Source organism: Dendrobates tinctorius, unplaced genomic scaffold, assembly GCF_039654945.1.
Source record: "Dendrobates tinctorius isolate UK_male_01 unplaced genomic scaffold, ASM3965494v1 ptg000022l, whole genome shotgun sequence".
In the NCBI taxonomy this organism is placed as follows: Eukaryota; Metazoa; Chordata; class Amphibia; order Anura; family Dendrobatidae; genus Dendrobates; species Dendrobates tinctorius.
The window spans coordinates 113,263,352-113,283,485 of record NW_027361690.1 but is presented as its reverse complement, the minus strand read 5'-3'; the positions used below and the strand labels follow the sequence as shown (position 1 = coordinate 113,283,485).

The 20,134-nt window shown below is 44.7% G+C and overlaps 1 protein-coding gene and 1 long non-coding RNA gene across 2 annotated transcripts in view; one reads left to right on the top strand and one right to left on the bottom strand.

Moving 5' to 3' along the window:
- LOC141084361 (uncharacterized) overlaps positions 1–6,435 on the bottom strand; it is a 50,324-nt gene extending 43,889 nt beyond the window's left edge. Inside the window, exon 1 of the long non-coding RNA XR_012230983.1 lies at positions 6,093–6,435. This is a non-coding gene — a long non-coding RNA (uncharacterized lncRNA). The remainder of the gene's footprint in view (positions 1–6,092) is intronic.
- Positions 1–20,134, top strand: part of LOC141084363 (tetraspanin-15-like) — a 277,985-nt gene that overhangs the window by 72,893 nt on the left and 184,958 nt on the right. The window lies entirely within an intron of this gene.

Genomic DNA, 20,134 nt, shown 5'->3' with positions numbered 1-20,134 from the left:
TCTCCTCCCATTCAGCTTCATCCCATTGCTTCTAGTCTTTCCTTGTGCAAATGAGAATAAAGTTGATCCTTCTACAATGTGACAGCCCTTTAGATATTTGTAGACAGCTATTAAGTCTCCTCTCAGTCTTCTCTTTTGCAAACTAAACATTCCCAAATCCTGCAACCTTTCCTCATAAGACAGGGTTTGCAGACCGGTCACCATTCTGGTCGCTCTTTTCTGAACTTGCTCCAGTTTGTTGATGTCTTTTTTCAAATGTGGTGCCCAAAATTGGACACAATATTCCAGATGAGGTCTGACCAAAGAGGAGTAGAGGGAAATAATTACTTCACGTGATCTAGACTGTATGCTTCTGTTAATACATCCTAGAATTGCATTTGCCTTTTTTGCTGCTGCATCACACTGTTGACTCATATTCAGTCTGTGATCTATTAGTATACCCAAGTCTTTTTCACATGTGCTGTCACTTAGCCCTATTCCTCCCATTCTATATATGCTTTTTTCATTTTTATTGCCCAGATGTAGTACTTTGCATTTCTCCCTGTTAAAAACCATTCTGTTAGTTGCTGCCCACTTCTCCAGTTTATTTAAATCTTTTTGAATCCTCTCTCTCTCTTCTCTAGTATTAGCTATCCCTCCTAGCTTTGTGTCATCAGCAAATTTAATCAGTTTACCCTCAATTCCTTCATCTAAATCGTTGATAAAGATGTTGAACAATACAGGGCCCAGGACAGAGCCCTGTGGTACCCCACTTGAGACATTCTTCCAACTGGATGTGCAGCCATTTACGACCACTCTTTGGGTCCGATCACTAAGCCAGTTATGAATCCACCTAACAGTTGCCTTGTCCATTCCATACTTAGTCATTTTTTCAATAAGGATTGTATGAGAGACTTTGTCAAATGCTTTGCTGAAGTCAAGATATACTATATCTACAGCATTTCCTTGATCCACCCAATCAGTAATACCATCATAGAAGGAAATTAAATTAGTCTGACATGACTTATTAGTTACAAACCCATGCTGACTCTGTTTAATCACTTCATTCTTATCCAGGTATTGACATACATGTTGTTTAATAATTTGTTCAAAGATCTTTCCTGGTATAGAAGTCAGACTCACCGGCCTATAGTTGCCTGGGTCCACCTTCTTCCCCTTTTTGAAGATAGGAACAACATTTGCTCTTCTCCAGTCTTCTGGCACTTCTCCTGTTCTCCAAGAATTTTCAAAGATTATGGAGAGGGGTTCAAAAATTTCTTCTGCTATCTCCTTCAGTACTCTGGGGTGTAATTCATCTGGACCTGGAGACTTGAATACATTTAGGTTAGCTAAGTGTTTCCTCACTATCATTCTGTTTATAGATATCCTGGATTCTTCTATTCCCTTAATAGGACAGTGAATAACAGTTGATGTTACATTTCCTTTCTGAGAGAAAACAGATGCAAAATAGGAATTTAAAAGTTCCTAACTTGGACCTGTTGCACCCAGAATCTGTCTCCATCTTGTCTGTTTCGTCTCTGCGCGGTAAGAAGAGGAACCACCCCCCAGCCCGGCCCACGACCCTACAATGTGACACAGGACAGAAGCAGCCAAATGAATTCTGAGGTATTCAGAGCCATACTGTGTGTTCAGATCCAGCCAAATGCAGCGAAACTGATTGATCGTCGTTTCATACTACAGATGGACAATGACCAAAAACATAAAGCCAAAGCAACCCAGGAGTTTATTAAAGCAAAGAAGTGGAATATTCTTGAATGGCCAAGTCAGTCACCTGATCTCAACCCAATTGAGCATGCATTTCACTTGTTAAAGACTAAACTTCATACAGAAAGGCCCACAAACAAACAGCAACTGAAAACCACCGCAGTGAAGGCCTGGCAGAGCATCAAAAAGGAGGAAACACAGCGTCTGGTGATCTCCATGAGTTCAAGACTTCAGGCAGTCATTGCCAACAAAGGGTTTTCAACCAAGTACTAGAAATGAACATTTTATTTACATTTATTTAATTTGTCCAATTACTTTTCGTCCCTTTAAAAACAGGGTGGCATATGTTTAGGAGCTGAAAATGCTAAACCCTTCATCCAATTTTAATGTGGATACCCTCAAATGAAAGCTGAAAGTCTGAATTTCAACTGCATCTGAATTGTTTTGTTTAAAATTCATTTTGGTAATGTCTAGAACCAAAATTAGAAAAATGTTGTCTCTGTCCAAATATATATGGACCTAACTGTATATCCTGGAGAACAAAACAACCAGCAATTGGAAATCTCATGCGTCAGATACTTACTCTCCCCATGACATCATCTGAAGGGGAGAGTTAGGTGGTCCCATGCTTATTAAACATTAAAAAGGCTAATGGAAGATATTTTATTAACAGAAAGATATTTAATCCAGGAGCTATCTCTCATCTTTCAATGAAGGAATACTCCTAGAAAGATTGTAAATTTGTCAGCTGGTGTCACTGAACATGGATGACAAGATTGAACAACTTTAATTGGCAATATGCGGTAGAATAAAATGTGCATAATTGTGTTTGCTTTATTAAATTTGTTTAACCAGCAACATACAGTAAGCTAATCTGCATGACATACAGTGGCATTCATCATCCTGTTAGAACAACACCGGTGCCCCTGCACTAGTCCTCTTCTCAGTGGGGACACCGGCGTGTTCGCAGCACACAGGTTTCCTGGGATTGTGCTTGCGGCGTGTGATCCCTGCCTCTTAAAGGGACAGCGCACATACTTCAGAAGACGTCCCCAGCCAATAGCTGGGAGATGCTTGATATTTAAGGCACCCTCCCCTATTGGGAGGTGCTTTAGCAACTTTTGCTGTCAGTGCGTTTCCTGCTACCTAGTTGTAAGGTCCCTTTACCTGTGCTCTCTGAACCTGATCCTGTCTGCATCTTATCGTGTCCGACCTGTCTGCAACCTGTTCCTGAGTCCGTCCTGCTCTACCCAGTCCTGATCTGCTTTGACCACACTTATACCGCTATCCTCACCTGTCCAGTCTAAGCCTGCACCTGTGATCCTGTACCTGAGTCTCTCCTGCACCTCCCTGATCCAGCATCTGTTAACCAGCCGCATCATCCTGCTATCCAGTTCCTGGCTGGTCCTGCTTCCCTGCCCCTTTGGAGTCAGCTGTCCCGACTCTGTGGTCTGTGTCTTTAGCACCAGGCGTCCACCTGGGTTGAAGTCTAACCACACCATTAGGGTCTCTAGTGAAGAACCAGGTAGTCACTTAGTTATGCTCCCCTAGGCTCTCTCGGGAACCGTGGCACAGTGGTTCCACAATCACGTGTGTAACACAACCAGTGGCTTCCAAAACAAATATCCATATTTTCCTGCACTCCACAAGATAGAATAGTGGCCTACTGTGTTATTCCATCTTTTAGTTGTAAGCTGGCATATATCTGCCAGACAGGGGGCTTCTTTTGGCATCTGCTTAACAATGGAGCATCTTTAAATGATGTGAATTGTCTCTTAAGGATCCAGTTCATGGCACAATAGACTATAACTTGCTATTCTTTAAAAATCCACTTCAGACTGTAGATGATATGAAGCTAACTTTGAATGAACTCCTTAACCATATTAACATTAATCTTAGAAAGGAGTCTTGGTAGATTCACAGTTGATGTTTTGATCTTAATAAAATTGTCATTGATTGCTTCTCCAGTTTTTCTCTAATCACGCACTTGCTATTAATAAAGGACTTAATTTGTATTCCATCGCCGTTTTTAAAATCATTAGGCTTAAGTCGTCAGTCACATTGTTTCTTTTGTTCAGAGAATCCATTGCTATATAAAGCCACTATGACTAATGGTACTGTCACACTTAGCGATGTACCAGCGATCCCGACCAGCGATATGACGCGGTCAGGATCGCTGGTACATCGCTAAGTGGTCGCTAGTGAGCTGCCACACAGGCAGATCTCACCAGCGACATCGCTGGGGACGGGGGTCGCTACTTACCTGTCAGACGAGGCGATGAAGACGTCCTCCCGCCCGCGTCCACGCGTCGCTTGTCGTCACAGCAGGAAGTCCAGCAGGAAGCTGACGACGAGAAACGGTCAAGGACGTTCTCGCGCGATCAGCGATAACCAGCGGGGGGAGCGGTCGGAAGTTAGTATCAGACACAGCGATATCGCTAGCAATATCGTTATAATGTCACAAAAACCAGTGACGTTATAGCGATATTGCTAGCGATATCGCTTAGTGTGACAGGCCCTTAAGAGTTAAATCCATCACTATCTTCTGAGAAATTTTTCACTTTAAGAGAAGCATTCATCAGAAAATGACCTATTATCAGGTTTTTGTGTTAAATGTATTTTTTAAATATTTTGGCAATTTTGTTTTGTTTTATATCTCACAATCTGTCTTAAAAATAAAAAATAGAAATCTTCTAATTTTCACTTTTTTGTTTCAGGAAATAACATGTGTACATAGGTTTGCAATATAACCATTGTAACTATCTTTTTTCATTGAAGCATCTAATGAGCATGAATGAAAGTCATTGTGAAGGGTCAGCTGTGACATCACCTGTTGTGAATGGTATTATCAGCTGTATTTAGAGGTGTTTTCTGTCATTTTAATCCCGCCTCTGATAAGGAGCCTGTTATGGCACTTGTCCTTTCATGAAGAATTTTTGAGTCACCAGCACCAGCAGCCAGTGTAAAATATTTGAAGATTACCGATTTTGCTGTTTCTTTTTTCTAAATATAACTTTGCCAGCACTTTTCAAAAATGCATTTAGCGCAAAAACCTGATTTAAACAATAGGTAATTTCCCAATGATAGCTTCCTTTTAAATCATTAATAGTAAAACCTTTAAAATGCATGAAAATAATTGCAGAAATGCTTTTTATTCCATTTCCTCATGTAAAAAGTTCATAAAAGTTAAAAGGAACCTGACAGGAGATTCCTGATGCCCGAAGCACAGGCAGTATGAATCAGACAATGGCTGCGTTATTATTACTCAAAAAAACTGCAGCCTTTTAAAGACAACATACTTTGAAAAGCTGACAAGGGACTATGCTTCTTGAATGATTAGAATGATTAGTGCATGGCAGGTCTCCGGGGGGGCTTCTCCCCGCACTGCTCATACACACACAGGCAAAAACATGTCATTCATGGAGAACCGACTGCTTCCTGGCTTCAGAGGCACACTGTGCACGACCAGAAGCCATCTTCTAAACTTCCAGTCTTGTACAGTGCACCTTCAAAGCCGGGATGCATATACCCGGTTACAGAGGCGCAGTGACTCTGCTGAAATGGGTGTCGCGCATGCGCGATATTTGCATGAGCAGCAATGACGCCAATTCATACAAATTATGTTATCATGCCCACAGGGGTGTGATAACATTGAAAGAGAGCTGACTAGTCTGGGGAAACTAATCCCCCATCGACTCATACATAGGTGAATGCTGCTGAGTTGGAGGGCATGGGGGACCCAACGGGTTCTCTTTATGCCCCCAAAAATATAAAATTGGCACAGCAAAAAAGGACAATAGTATTTACCTACCCAGATCTCAGGAACTAATGCAGGCTGCAGTAAACCCACTTATTGAAGATAGAGGCACCCCATGAGGACAGACACCCTGGTCTACAAGGCCAACATTATTGGGTCTGGCTGCACCAAGAATAATGGGCAGCCCGCCTAATCGAATAGTAAGCCAAGCACTGTGCACTACCTGTATGGGACCAGTGCCCTATACACGCCTTTTTTTTTAGTGCAATTTTAATCCCTCCATCACCCCCTCCATGAATTGGTAGGTTGTGAGTGGTTGTCCCATCAGCATTTTGCCGTCATCTTTATTAAGTGGGTTTGCTGCATCCGGTTGCCCTTTTTTTGCTGTGTTAATAGCTGCTTTAATGCTGACAGCCTGAGGTAGCATGAATCCCCTGGCTCATTCCCTTTATTCATGTTTTAGGTACTTTAAAATGTGACATTAAACATTTTAGCTCCTACAATAAAAAGTTCCTCAAATGTCTATGTAGTCAGGAAAATTAAAAAAGTTATGCATTTTAACTGTTCAAATGCAAATTAGATTGCCGCGCTCAATAGCAAGTTCCAAAGTTGCTGCTGAAATGAAACTGACCTGTCTTTGTCATTCACAAGCTGGGGGAGGTGTGACAGGGTCCTGCGTGTGATGATCAAACGTCGGGGGAGTTTTCTGTACAATGTCCAGTGATGTCTAATGTTGGGAGCGTCCTCCCGCTGAAAAGAAACCCCCATGGAGACACTGAAAGGCACAGCGCGTAGCCACGGCCGACGGCGCCGCTGTGAGGTAGCGTGGTGAGCGGGGGGCGTGGCTAAGCGGTGACGTCACCTGACCGTGAATGACGGATGTGTGCAAGGGCCAATCTCGACGCGTATCGAAGGAAACGTCCCTCTTTCTCAAGCATACCTTGACATTGTACAGAAAACTCCCCCGATGTCAGATCATCACACGCAGGACCCTGTCACACCTCCCCCAGTTTGTGAATGACAAAGACAGGTCAGTTTCATTTCAGCAGCAACTTTGGAACTTGCTATTGAGCGCGGCAATCTAATTTGCATTTGAGCAGTTACTATTGTATAGGCAGATTAGCACACTATATCTGCCAGCTGCTTGCCTTTCAGGTACATTTTGATCAGCGCCAGTGTGATCTTTTGTTTTTTTCACAGTTATGCATTTTACATCTTGAAAGAGTAACTATAGAGATATTTCAGAAAACGTGACTTTGGGGGGCTGGGTACTGAGAACCCCACTGATTGATGCGTTTGTCTTTGTCTTGGAGAAGAGCAGCCTTTAATTGGCCTCATTTGCCCTTACGTTTTAGTCAGATATTTTTATGAAATGCCATAGGATTGCATGGGATGCTTTTTTTTGCGGCAAAATCGCACGTTTAAAAACGCTGCGAAAACGCAAAAAAAACCCACTACGTGTGCACACAGCCTAATTCCTGCAGTAGGCCGCTGTCACGGATCCGTCTAAAAAAGGGATCCAGTGCTTCAGTTTTTTGCAATCTGCACAGGATCCGTTTTTTTAACACTTTGACGGATTGTAACTGATGGCAAAAAACTGATGTGTGAAAGAGGCCTTAGGCACGTGATCACGCACAGGAGGAAGGACCCACCTAGAGACGATAGGGCACTCGGTGCAGTCTCAGGTGAGTGTATAGGGGTGTCCTTTCTCCCTTTTCCCTATCATCAGGGAACCCTTTTACCTTCCTTCCCTCTCTTGCTCCACAAGCCAGTCATTTCCTTGCTCCGGCGTGACAATAAGATCGGGTCTGCTTATCAAATACAATTTTCAACATGACAAGTTCCCTTTAAGAGGTTAAAATATATATATATTTTTTTTACCTTTTTCAATTCATCTTTTGATTTTGTGTTTTACAATTCTGGAAAGCATTCATCCTCAAGGTGTAGAAAATTGATTGAGTTTTGCAAAGAAAGTAGAGTGTGAAACATTTAAAACTTCTTAGACTTTGGAATTTCATTAACCTCCTCAGCCTGTCATTCTCCACATATAATAGGATATTTAATGAAGGTTTTATGCACACCACACATTGAAACTCATCTCTGCCTCAGCTCCCCAGAGCAAAGACGGGAGGAAGAGAAAGATCTTCAAAATGTAGAAATAGCGATGCACAGGTAAAGCAAATCAAGCTATTATGTCCTTACTGACTCAGCTGCCATGCCGGGCTGTCCCTCTTTCCTGTCTTTCCTAATATTAGGTCTAAATCTAGGGCTGTATGAAGATCATTGTTGGCCCACAACTCAAGGTAAAACTGCATTACTGCTAATGAAGCAATCTCGGTGCTTTCCAATGGTACACATGGTCACAAGTTGATGGTGGGAAGGTTGACCAATACTTTGTGTTCCATAGGGAAACATGGAGTTTGTTTTTATGGCGCAGTTGTATTGTGATCAAAAGGATGGACCAACGGATGAAAAGTAAGGTTAGTTTTATAATGATAAGGGGTTTCTTTCGGAATTTCCTGGAAACTTAGGTGGGCACCCCGATAGAGCTTCAACAGTGTCATTCACTTGAATGAAGCCTACAAAGTCGATGTCTGCCGTCCATCTTGGCAATATTTGTCTTTTTCAAATACTGCCAAGATGGAACGCAGAAAGTGACTTTATAGAATTTGTTTGTGATATGCAGGATATTATACTTGTTCACTTTTGCCTAATAATCTCTCTTATGTTTCCTGGACATATACAGTTACATAGTACGGTTTAAGAAAGTCACATATCCATGAAGTTCAACCATATATATACTGTATATAGATTTTTTTCTGGATCCCTGTATTTTAAAATGAGAGTTTAATTTCATTTTCTATTTCGTTCAAATAAATGTATGCTAACATGCAGTGGCCAAACATAAGCCGTGAGACGTTCATGAAGCATGTGAGGATATTTTAATCATATTCAAATAAATCTGAAGATTTCATCCCGATGAGCTGGATTCCTCCTACTACATTCATACCACAAATGTGGCCTGTACATTGCTTCACTGTAATGAATTGTGACACATATTGCTTTGGGTAAAAAAAAAGTTTAGTAAAAGCAGAAGTTGCACAGAAAAAGGAAATAATAATAATAATCTTTATTTATATTGTGCCAACACATTCCGCAGCACTTTACAGTTTAATAGTTTCAAAACACAAGTCATAAGTAACAACGTTAACAATACAGTAATGAAAGTAAAATAAGACGACCCTGCTCGTGAGAGCTTACAATCTACAATGAGGTGGGGGAAATACAAAGTACAGGTGTGTATTTACAATGATGTATTTACAATGATGGTCCAGCCATCTTGAGAAGGTGGGGGACAGAGATAGTGAATGGGCTACATACTCACACTTGCACATAAAATGACTTTGATTAGTGAACGTGATAGGCTGCTCTGAATAGATGTGTTTTGAGAGAGCGCCTAAAACAGTGCAAATTGTAGATAGTCCTAATTTTTGGGGTAGAGCATTCCAGAGGATTGGCACAGCGCGGGAAAAGTCTTGGAGTCGGGAGTGGGAGGTGCGGATTAGTGCAGAGGTTAGTCGAAAGTCTTTTGCAGAGCGCAGCGGTCGACTAGGCCGATAGACAGAAATGAGGAAGGAGATGTAGTGGGGTGCCGCACTGGGGAGAGCTTTGTGGGTGAGAACAAGTACTTTGAATTGGACCCTATAATGATTGGGCAGCCAATGTAAGGACTGGCGAAGAGCGGACGCGTCCGAGTACCGATTAGCCAGGTAGATGACCCTGGCTGCTGCATTAAGTATGGACTGGAGAGGGGAAAGTCGAGTAGCGGGGAGGCCAATTAATAGAGCATTGCAGTAGACCAGGCGGGAGTGGATCAATGCGGCAGTGAGGGATTTTGTTGTTTCCATGGTGAGAAAAGGGCGAATTCTGGAGATGTTCTTTAGGTGTAGGCGACTAGAGTGGGCAAGACACTGTATATGGGATGTGAAGGAGAGGTTGGTGTCAAACATAACACCCAGACAGCGTGCCTGCTGCCTGGGTGTTATTATGGTGCCACCCACGGAGAGGGAAATGTCAGATTTAGGGAGGTTAGTAGATGGCGGGAGCAGAAGAAGTTCAGTTTTTGAGAGGTTAAGTTTCAGAGAGCAGACATGACGTTGGAGACTGCGGACAGACAGTCACTGGCGATCTGTAGTACAGCGGGGGTAAGGTCAGGGGATGATGTATATAGTTGTGTATCATCAGCATAAAGATGGTACTGAAAGCCAAATCTGCTGATGGTCTGTCCAATTAGGGCCGTGTAGAGAGAGAAGAGAAGGGGGCCAAGGACTGAGCCCTGAGGTACCCCGACAGCGAGAGGAAGAGGAGATGACGTGGAGCCAGCGAACAAAACACTGAAGGAGCGGTCAGAGTGATAGGAAGAGAACCAGGAGAGAGCGATGTCCTTAATGCCTAGTGACTGGAGCCTATGGAGTAGGAGACGGTGGTCAACAGTGTTGAAAGCTGCAGAAAGGTCGAGAAGAATGAGCAGAGAGTGTTCACAGTTACATTTTGCTGTCAGAAGGTCATTGGTCACTTTGATGAGTGCAGTTTCAGTCGAATGTAGGTGTCGGAAGCCAGACTGTGAAAGGTCTAGGAGGGAGTGAGTGGAGAGGTAACGGGTAAGGCGGCAGTAGACTAGGCGCTCCAAGAGTTTAGAGATGAAGGGGAGATTGGAGACTGGTCTGTAGTTGTTTGTGCAGGATGGGTCGAGAGCAGGTTTCTTTAATAATGGAGTAGTGATAGAGTGTTTGAAGGAGGATGGGAAAATGCCTGAGGAGAGGGAGAGATTAAAGATTGTAGTTAGGTGAGTTGTGATGACTGGAGAGAGAGACTGGAGGCGTTGTGAGGGAATGGGGTCGGTAGTGCATGTAGTTGGGTGAGAAGAAGAGAGGAGTCTGGAGACTTCTTCTGTGATGGGATCAAATGTGGAAAGTGAGCCAGGGGAAATGCAGGTTGGGATGGGAGTCACAGCACTTGGTGGTTGGGAGCGGATTTCCTGATGGATATTTATTTTTTTTATAAAATGGGAGGCCAGGTCATTTGCACAAATGTCTGAGATAGGAGCTTGTGCTTTTGGCCTGAGGAGGGAGTGAAAGGTGTCAAAAAGTTTCTTGGGGTTGTTGGCTAGTGAGATCAGGGTGGTGAAGTAGGTCTGTTTGGCGAGGTGAAGGGCAGAGTTTTAGGTTCTTAGCATAAATTTGAAGTGGATGAAGTCTTCTGGTGTGCGGGTTTTTCTCCATCGGCGTTCAGCACTCCTAGAGCATCTTTGGAGAAATTGAGTTTGCGATGTGAGCCAGGGCTGTTTTACTCTGTGTTTGGAGGTTCTGAGGGTGAGGGGCGCTACCTGGTCAAGGGTGGTTGTAAGAGTGTTGTTGTAGTGATGAACAGCCAGATCAAGACAGGAAAAAAAAGGAGATTGGGGACAGGGAAGATTGTAGGGAGTCTGAGGGTTAATGGCTTGTAGATTTCTGAATGTGTGATAGGTAGGAGTGTGCTGGGGTGGGTGAGGATTTGTGAGCGTGAAGGAGAGAATGTTGTGGTCAGAGAGGGGAAGCGGTGAGTTATTTATGTAGGAGATTGAGCAAAGCCGGACAAAGACCAGGTCAAAGGTGTTACTGTCTTTGTGTGTCACAGAGGTTGAGAGCTGTGAGAGGCCGAGAGAGGTGGTTAGTGATAGAAGCTGGGATGCAGATGTGGAAGTAGGACTGTTAATGGGGATGTTGAAGTCTCCCAGGATAAGAGTTGGTAGTTCTGAGGACATGAAGTGCGGCAGCCAGGCTGAAAAGTGGTCAAGGAAGTGGGTGGGTGAGCCTGGAGGCCGGTATATGACCGCTACTCTGAGGGAGAGGGGACGGAAGAGCCTGATGGTATTGACCTCAAAAGAAGGGAATGAGAGTGATGGAACTGGGGGGATGACCTGGCAAGTGCATTGTGGGGACAGGAGTATGCCGACTTCACCTCCAGGTCTGTTTGTGGGTCTCGGGGAATGAATTGTAAGCCACCATAGGAAATGGCAGCAGGAGAGACAGTGTCAGAATCCTGAATCCAGGTTTCAGTGAGGGCCAACAGATTAAGAGAGTTGTTCAGAAAGTAGTTATGCAGGAAAGGAAGCTTATTACATACAGACCGTGGATTCCAGAGGGCACAATTGAAAGATGGAGATGAAGGAGTGGAAGTAATATTAATTAGATTATTTTGGTTTTGATATGGGGTAGGGTAGGGGTTGAGATTGGAGGATGTTGGATCAGGGTTGGGGGAGATGTCCCCTGAAATCAGTAGGAGTAAGAGCATAAAGAGCAAGTAGTTATTTGAAATGTTTGCAGTTTTTTTCTTGAATGTGTTTGGGCAAGATGGACTGAGGTTTTTCAGGAAGGTGAGAAGTGCATGGGAGCTGTACATGGGAGAGGAAAGTATAGAGGGGCTGATGTGTATGAGTGGTGATGGGGGGGATAGGGTGGTGAATGAGGATGGCAAGGGAACACAGGAGGATAAAAATAAAGCACATGGCTAAAAAGACAGCAAAGTATGGGTTACCTGACTAACTGTCATGGAGTAACTGTCTTGCTAGATGCTTAGCTAATGCGATGCTTTGCTTAATGCGTGCTGACCCCTCACTTGCGTGCCCCTTAGAGTTAGTCTACATTTATACACCCCACTACAGGGCCAAAAGAGAGGGATTGTGGGAGCTGCTTAGTTATAAATTTGCAACAGCTGCTCAGCACCTCTTGGTGTGCAAAAGATGATCAAAGAGCCAGTCCTGATTCCATCTCTATACTAAAACACTTCTCCTGAGATAACATCTCCAGTGATTCCCCCCCATGGATATACAGCAGTAAGGGTACCGTTACACTTAGCATCGCTAAGTGGTCGCTAGTGAGCTGCCACACAGGCAGATCTCACCAGCGACATAGCAGGGGTCGGCGGTCACTACTTACCTGTCAGACGCAGCGATCCTAACATCCTCCCGCCCGACTCCACGCGTCGCTCGTCGGCACCACAGGAAGCCCAGCAGGAAGCGCCCGACGAGAAATGGTCCAGAACATTCTTGCGTGACCAGCGATGAGCAGCGGGGGAGACGGTCGGAGGTAAATATCAGACATAGCGATATCGCTAGCAATATCGCTGCTACGTCACAAAATCGGTGACATTACAGCGATATTGTTAGCGATATCAATATGTGTAACGGGCTTAAGTCCTGAGAACAATGTAACAGATGAATTATAACAAAGAAGTTGAATAATATGGTTACCATTCACACAGCTTGCTAACATTGAATGGAGATACATGCAGGCTGGTGCAGATCAGAAGTTGAATAATATGGTTACCTGTGTGAAGAGAGAAGGTGGATGTTAATTCCTTGTCATGGAGTAACTGTCTTGTTAGATGCTTAGCTTATGCGAAGGAAATATTATTAGCAGGATGTGGGCTCCTGCAAAGAACAATATATGCAATTGAAACAATACTGTGAGAACCGTAAATTAAGGAACCATCAGAATAATGAATATAGGATTCATATGTGTAGACAGAACATGTGCTGCCGAGAACTATTATACTGTATGTAGACGGAGCGATTGTATTATCCTATCAGCGTGCATGTAGCCAATGAGAAGTTGGATAAAGGCTGTCATAGGTTTGTGTAAAAGTTGGCTTAGGCCAAATTCAGATGTCCTTGAATCACGGTCTGTGCACGGACTGGCTGCAGGTTTCTCAACCTGAACTCAATAGTCTCTTAGGCTACTTTCATACTTGGGTTTTTTTGCATTGCGCTGCGTGTGCAGTGCAAACGCGCATAAAAAGCGCATCATGCGTTTTTAATGCTTTTTGGTTTTTTTGCGCATGGTTTTTGCAAAAAAACGCATGCGTTTTTAAACGCTGATGTGTGCATGACCATGCGCATGTCAGCGTTCCCATAGACTTTAATGTGTTTTTGGGTGCATTTCGTGCGCATGCGTTTTTTTGAGACAGGTCGGACGCACAAAAAAATGCAACAGGATGCATTTTGTGCGCCTGGGCGCACACTGCAAAAAAATGCATGCGCATACAAACGCATGGCAATGCACACCCATGTTAAGTATAGGGAAAAAACGCATGCGCATTTATGCGCAAAAACGCAGCGCAAAAAAACGCAAGTGTGAAACCAGCCTTACATGCTTACGATGCTGTCAAGTTTAGGTCAGGAGACTGTATCCAGCCCGTACAACACAGTTCGTACACAGACCCTGTTTCATGGACACCTGAATTCACCCTTTAGCCCCCGTCACACACAGCGAAATCGCTAGCGAGATCGCTACTGAGTCACAAGTTTTGTGACGCAATAGCGATCTCACCAGCGATATCGCTGTGTGTGACACGTATCAGCGACCGGCCCCCCTGCCGGGTATCGCTGATCGTACTCGAATGCTCTAGACCTTTTTTGATCGGTGGTCTCCCGCTGGCCAGCACACATCACTGCGTGTGGCAGGTGGGAGACCAGCGATCAGCAAGCTGGACGCTGGTTTCCAATGTAAACGCTGGTAACTAAGGGCGCGCGTCACTTAGTTACTGTCACGACTGCAGCCGCAGACACGGCCCAGCAGGCGCCTCCACGCCGACGGCGAGGGGGGGGGCGTCCCCTGGGGATGCAATATGGACCCTCTATACCAGAGAGGGGGACCCGGGCCTACCCGAACTAGGGAAGGGCAGCGACCGGGATACTGTGGCAGCTGAGCATGTGGACAAAGAAGAAACGTAGGACTTGATGACACCGCACAACTTCAGGTATAATGAAAGTTAAGTTTACTTAAAGTAAAGTCACAGTACATAGACAATACAGGGCTAAACCAGGCTCCCGATTCCACACCTCACAGAAGGGTACCACCCAGTGGACCCCAAGGCACCATCGGATCATCGAGGCACTCATAAGCGGGACATCGGGACACAGGCAAGACACAGGCAGGACGTCAGGGTACACAAGGTCATCAGGACGTCAGGGTACACGAGGTCATCAGGACATCAGGGTACACGAGGTCATCAGGACGTCAGGGTACACGAGGTCATCAGGACGTCAGGGTACACGAGGTCATCAGGATGTCAGGGTACACGAGGTCATCAGGACGTCAGGGTACATGAGGCCATCAGGACGTCAGGGTACACAAGGTCATCAGGACGTCAGGGTAACCGGCAGACATCAGACGGGAGTTGTTTGGTTCCGGATATCCAACACGACCTACAGGCACCACTGCAGTCATCCAGCTCCAGGCAGCGGTCATCAGATTCCAGACTGCGGTCGACAATCTCCGGGCATCAGACCTAGGAAGGAACTCAAGCGTGATGGTGCTAACACCGCAGGATTGCTGGGCGTGCATGGAGCTAGCACTGCATGGTAGTCAGAGCACAGCATAGTAGATGCTCAGCAGGAACTCCAGTTACAAGAGTCTCAGAGTCACTGGGTGCGGGGCTCCAAACACAGAGGGATTCCAGGAACATAACAGCAGACAGTTCAGACATGGTCAGGTACAGGATCAGGGATTCAAGCCTGGATACACCACCTCTAGGCCAGGGCGAATTTAGACAGGGTCAGGTACAGGATCATGGATTCGGGCCCGGATATACCGCCTCCGGGGCAGGGCAAGGGAACAGGACAAAGCAGGAATCAAGGCAGGGAATTTGGTACCATAACCGAGACAGACGAGGTCCACAGACACGAGACACACAGCAAAGTCCAGGAGCTTTGTGAGTAGCTCTGGTCCCGCCCATAGGGCAGGGTAAGGTTATAAAGGAGCTGCCCCTCAGCAATTGGCTGGGGACTGCATTTAAAGTACACTAACCCTGATAAAAGCAGGGAAGGTGTGGCTGTGCATGCCCTAAGCACATACAGAATCCATTACAGCACAGTCAGTGCAGGAACTGCAGCCTAAAGCACCTGGCAATGGCTGCCAGCCAAGACACACGTGGAAAGTCATGCACCAGCTGCACATGACCCCGCGGACAGCTTCCACAGCGGCAACCAGGGACCGCACATGCGAATGGTCAAGCAGCAGAGCAAAGACCTAAAACCACATGTGCAGCTACGCAGCATTGCAGGGAACTGAGCAGGCTCCATACAGGTAACAGCCAGCAGTATCCCAGCTCAATTAGGGGAGAAGGAGTAAGGGGTTAAAGCAGACACATGCATTGTCACGCCGAACAACCAAATACAAACAGAACGGTGTGACAGTTACCCGCTGTGTACCTGGTGCTGGGAGCTGGTATCTAAGGTAAACAGCGGGTTTCTAAGCGCGGCGCTTAGAAACCCACTGTTTACCTTGGCTACCAGCTCCCTGCACAGCGCACTGGTATCTAAGGTACACAGCGGGTAATTAAGCGACGTGCGCGCTTGTTACCCGCGTCGTCACTGTCCTGATTGCTGCTGAGATCTGCCTGTCTGGCAGCTCACCAGCGGTCATGTAGCAACACACCAGCGATCCTGACAAGGTCATATCGTTGTCGGGATCGCTGGTGCGTCGCTATGTGTGACGGGGCCCTTACTCTCTTTTTCAATGACAGATGATAAGGCCACTCTCTCTGTAGACAGGTTACAATTTGTTGTCCATCTGATAGACAATTTCCTCCCGCACTCTCCTCTAAGCTGTGAGAAGCAGCATGTCGCTTCTTTTGTGCGGTTTTGCTGCAGTTTTCCACCTGCTCCATTATAGAAAACTGCAGGGGAAATCCACACAAAAACTGCACTAAATCTGCACTAAAACGCAGGTCATTTTACCTGCAGATTTAGCAAAATCTGCGCGGAAAATTCCACAGCAGAATCCGCACTGCGTACACATACCCTCAGACAGACAATATGGTGGATTTGTTCCAGGATTGTTCTGCTCTGTTTGGTTTTTAGGGAGTCTGATGAATTAACTCCAGTTTTACCAACTTTCCTCTCCCCTGTTCTTTGGCCTTTTGAGTGCTCCATCTCTGTGACATTCTGGTCAAGGCATTGTAGCTCAGTAGTAGAGTTGAGCGATACCATCCGATACTTCAAAGTATCGTATCGGATGGTATCGGCCGATCTTTAAAAAAAGTATCGGTATCGCCGATTCCGATACCGGAAGTCCCATTCAAGTCTATGGGACTTCCGGTATCGGAATAAGAAAAACCCTTTCCTGCCCTTGTACAGCCTCTCTGGGGTCTGTACGGGCCTTTCGGGGGGCTGTGCCGGCCTGCCAGGGGGTCTGTGCAGGCTCCGGTGGTCTGTGCCGGCCTGCCGGTGGTCTGTGCAGGCTCCGGGGGGCTGTGCCGGCCTGCCGGGGGGCTGTGCCGGCCTGCCGGGGGGCTGTGCCGGCCTGCCAGGGGGTCTGTGCAGGCTCCGGTGGTCTGTGCCGGCCTGCCGGTGGTCTGTGCAGGCTCCGGGGGGCTGTGCCGGCCTGCCGGGGGGCTGTGCCGGCCTGCCGGTGGTCTGTGCAGGCTCCGGGGGTCTGTGCAGGCATCGTCCGATGGGACTACAAGTCCCATCGGGCGATGCCTGCTACCATGACAGTGATTGACACATTAGCCAATGATGGGACAGTAGTAGTCCCATCATCCGGTTAATGTGTTAAATGTAAAAAAAAAAAAAAAAATTACATGCTACATTCATACTACATACTACATACATGCTACATTCATACTACATACTACATACATGCTACATTCATACTACATGCAACATACATACTACATATATACTACATGCATGCTACATATATACTACATGCATGCTACATACATACTACATATATACTACATGCATGCTACATACATACTACATATATACTACATGCATGCTACATACATACTACATGCTACATGCATGCTACATACATACTACATACATGCTACATACATACTACATACATGCTACATATATACTACATACATACTACATATATACTACATGCATGCTACATATATACTACATGCATGCTACATACATACTACATATATACTACATGCATGCTACATACATACTACATGCTACATGCATGCTACATACATACTACATACATGCTACATATATACTACATACATACTACATATATACTACATGCATGCTACATATATACTACATGCATGCTACATACATACTACATATATACTACATGCATGCTACATACATACTACATGCTACATGCATGCTACATACATACTACATACATGCTACATATATACTACATACATACTACATATATACTACATACATACCACATACATACTACATGCATGCTACATATATACTACATGCATGCTACATACATACTACATATATACTACATGCATGCTACATACATACTACATGCTACATGCATGCTACATACATACTACATACATGCTACATATATACTACATACATACTACATATATACTACATGCATGCTACATATATACTACATACATACTACATATATACTACATGCATGCTACATATATACTACATACATACTACATATATACTACATACATGCTACATACATACTACATATATACTACATGCATGCTACATATATACTACATGCTACATACATACCACATACATACTACATACATGCTACATATATACTACATGCATGCTACATACATACTACATATATACTACATGCATGCTACATACATACTACATGCTACATGCATGCTACATACATACTACATACATACTACATGCTACATACATACCACATATATACTACATACATACAATACATTCATACAATACATACATAGACATACAGTACATATAACATAGAGTAACATACTTACCAATACTTGTCACATTGTTCCCCGAAGCCATTGTCGTCTACGGAATAAATATTAACATAACAAACCACAAAAATACTCACCCACGATCCGAAGCAGTCCACGAGTGTGTCCCACGACGATCTTGGGTAGAGAACTGCAGCATCAGCTGATGCTGCCGTTCTCTACGGGCTGCAGGAATCCAATGACGGAAGGTAGGTATCCTTCCGCACTGTATTCCTCCGCCACTTAAAAAAAAAAAAAGTCCCTAGTCTCACTTTATGCCATTGCTGTGTGGGAATTTCCCACACAGCAATGGCATAAAGTGAGACTAGGGACTTTTTTTTTTTTAAGTGGCGGAGGAATACAGTGCGGAAGGATACCTACCTTCCGTCATTGGATTCCTGCAGCCCGTAGAGAACGGCAGCATCATCTGATGCTGCAGTTCTCTACCCAAGATCGTCGTGGGACACACTCGTGGACTGCTTCGGATCGTGGGTGAGTATTTTTGTGGTTTGTTATGTTAATATTTATTCCGGAAAGACAATGGCTTCGGGGAACAATGTGACAAGTATTGGTAAGTATGTTACTCTATGTTATATGTACTGTATGTCTATGTATGTATTGTATGAATGTATTGTATGTATGTAGTATATATGTGGTATGTATGTAGTATGTATGTAGCATGCATGTAGCATGTAGTATGTATGTAGCATGCATGTAGTATATATGTAGTATGTATGTAGCATGCATGTAGTATATATGTAGTATGTATGTAGCATGCATGTAGTATGTATGTAGCATGTATGTAGTATGTATGTAGTATATATGTAGCATGCATGTAGTATATATGTAGTATGTATGTAGTATATATGTAGCATGTATGTAGTATGTATGTAGCATGCATGTAGCATGTAGTATGTATGTAGCATGCATGTAGTATATATGTAGTATGTATGTAGCATGCATGTAGTATATATGTAGTATGTATGTAGCATGCATGTAGTATGTATGTAGCATGTATGTAGTATGTATGTAGCATGTATGTAGTATGTATGTAGCATGTATGTAGTATGTATGTAGCATGCATGTAGTATATATGTAGTATGTATGTAGCATGCATGTAGTATGTATGTAGCATGTATGTAGTATATATGTAGCATGTATGTAGTATGTATGTAGCATGCATGTAGCATGTAGTATGTATGTAGCATGCATGTAGTATATATGTAGTATGTATGTAGTATGTATGTAGTATATATGTAGTATGTATGTAGCATGCATGTAGTATGTATGTAGCATGCATGTAGTATGTATGTAGCATGTATGTAGTATGTATGTAGCATGTAGTATGTATGTAGTATTTTTTTTTTTTTTTTTTTTTTTTAACATTTAACACATTAGCCGGATGATGGGACTACTACTGTCCCATCATTGGCTAATGTGTCAATCACTGTCATGGTAGCAGGCATCGCCCGATGGGACTTGTAGTCCCATCGGACGATGCTTGCACAGACCCCCGGACATCAGCACAGCCCCCCGGCAGGCCGGCACAGCCCCCCGGCAGGCCGGTACAGACCCCCACAGGGTGCACAGCCCCCCGGCAGGCCGGCACAGCCCCCCGGCAGGCCGGCAGAGACCCCGGGCAGTCCACACAGCCCCCCGGCAGGCCGGCACAGCCCCCCGGCAGGCCGGCAGAGACCCCCGGAAGGCCCGAAATGACGGCGCATCATGATGCGCACACACCGCGCATCATGATGACGTCAGGCCGTCAATCAACTGAACTTCCGATTCCGATGCCGAATTCCGATATTGAAAAAATATCGGAAGTCGGTATCGGAATTCCGATACAGCAAGTATCGGCCGATACCCGATACTTGCGGTATCGGAATGCTCAACACT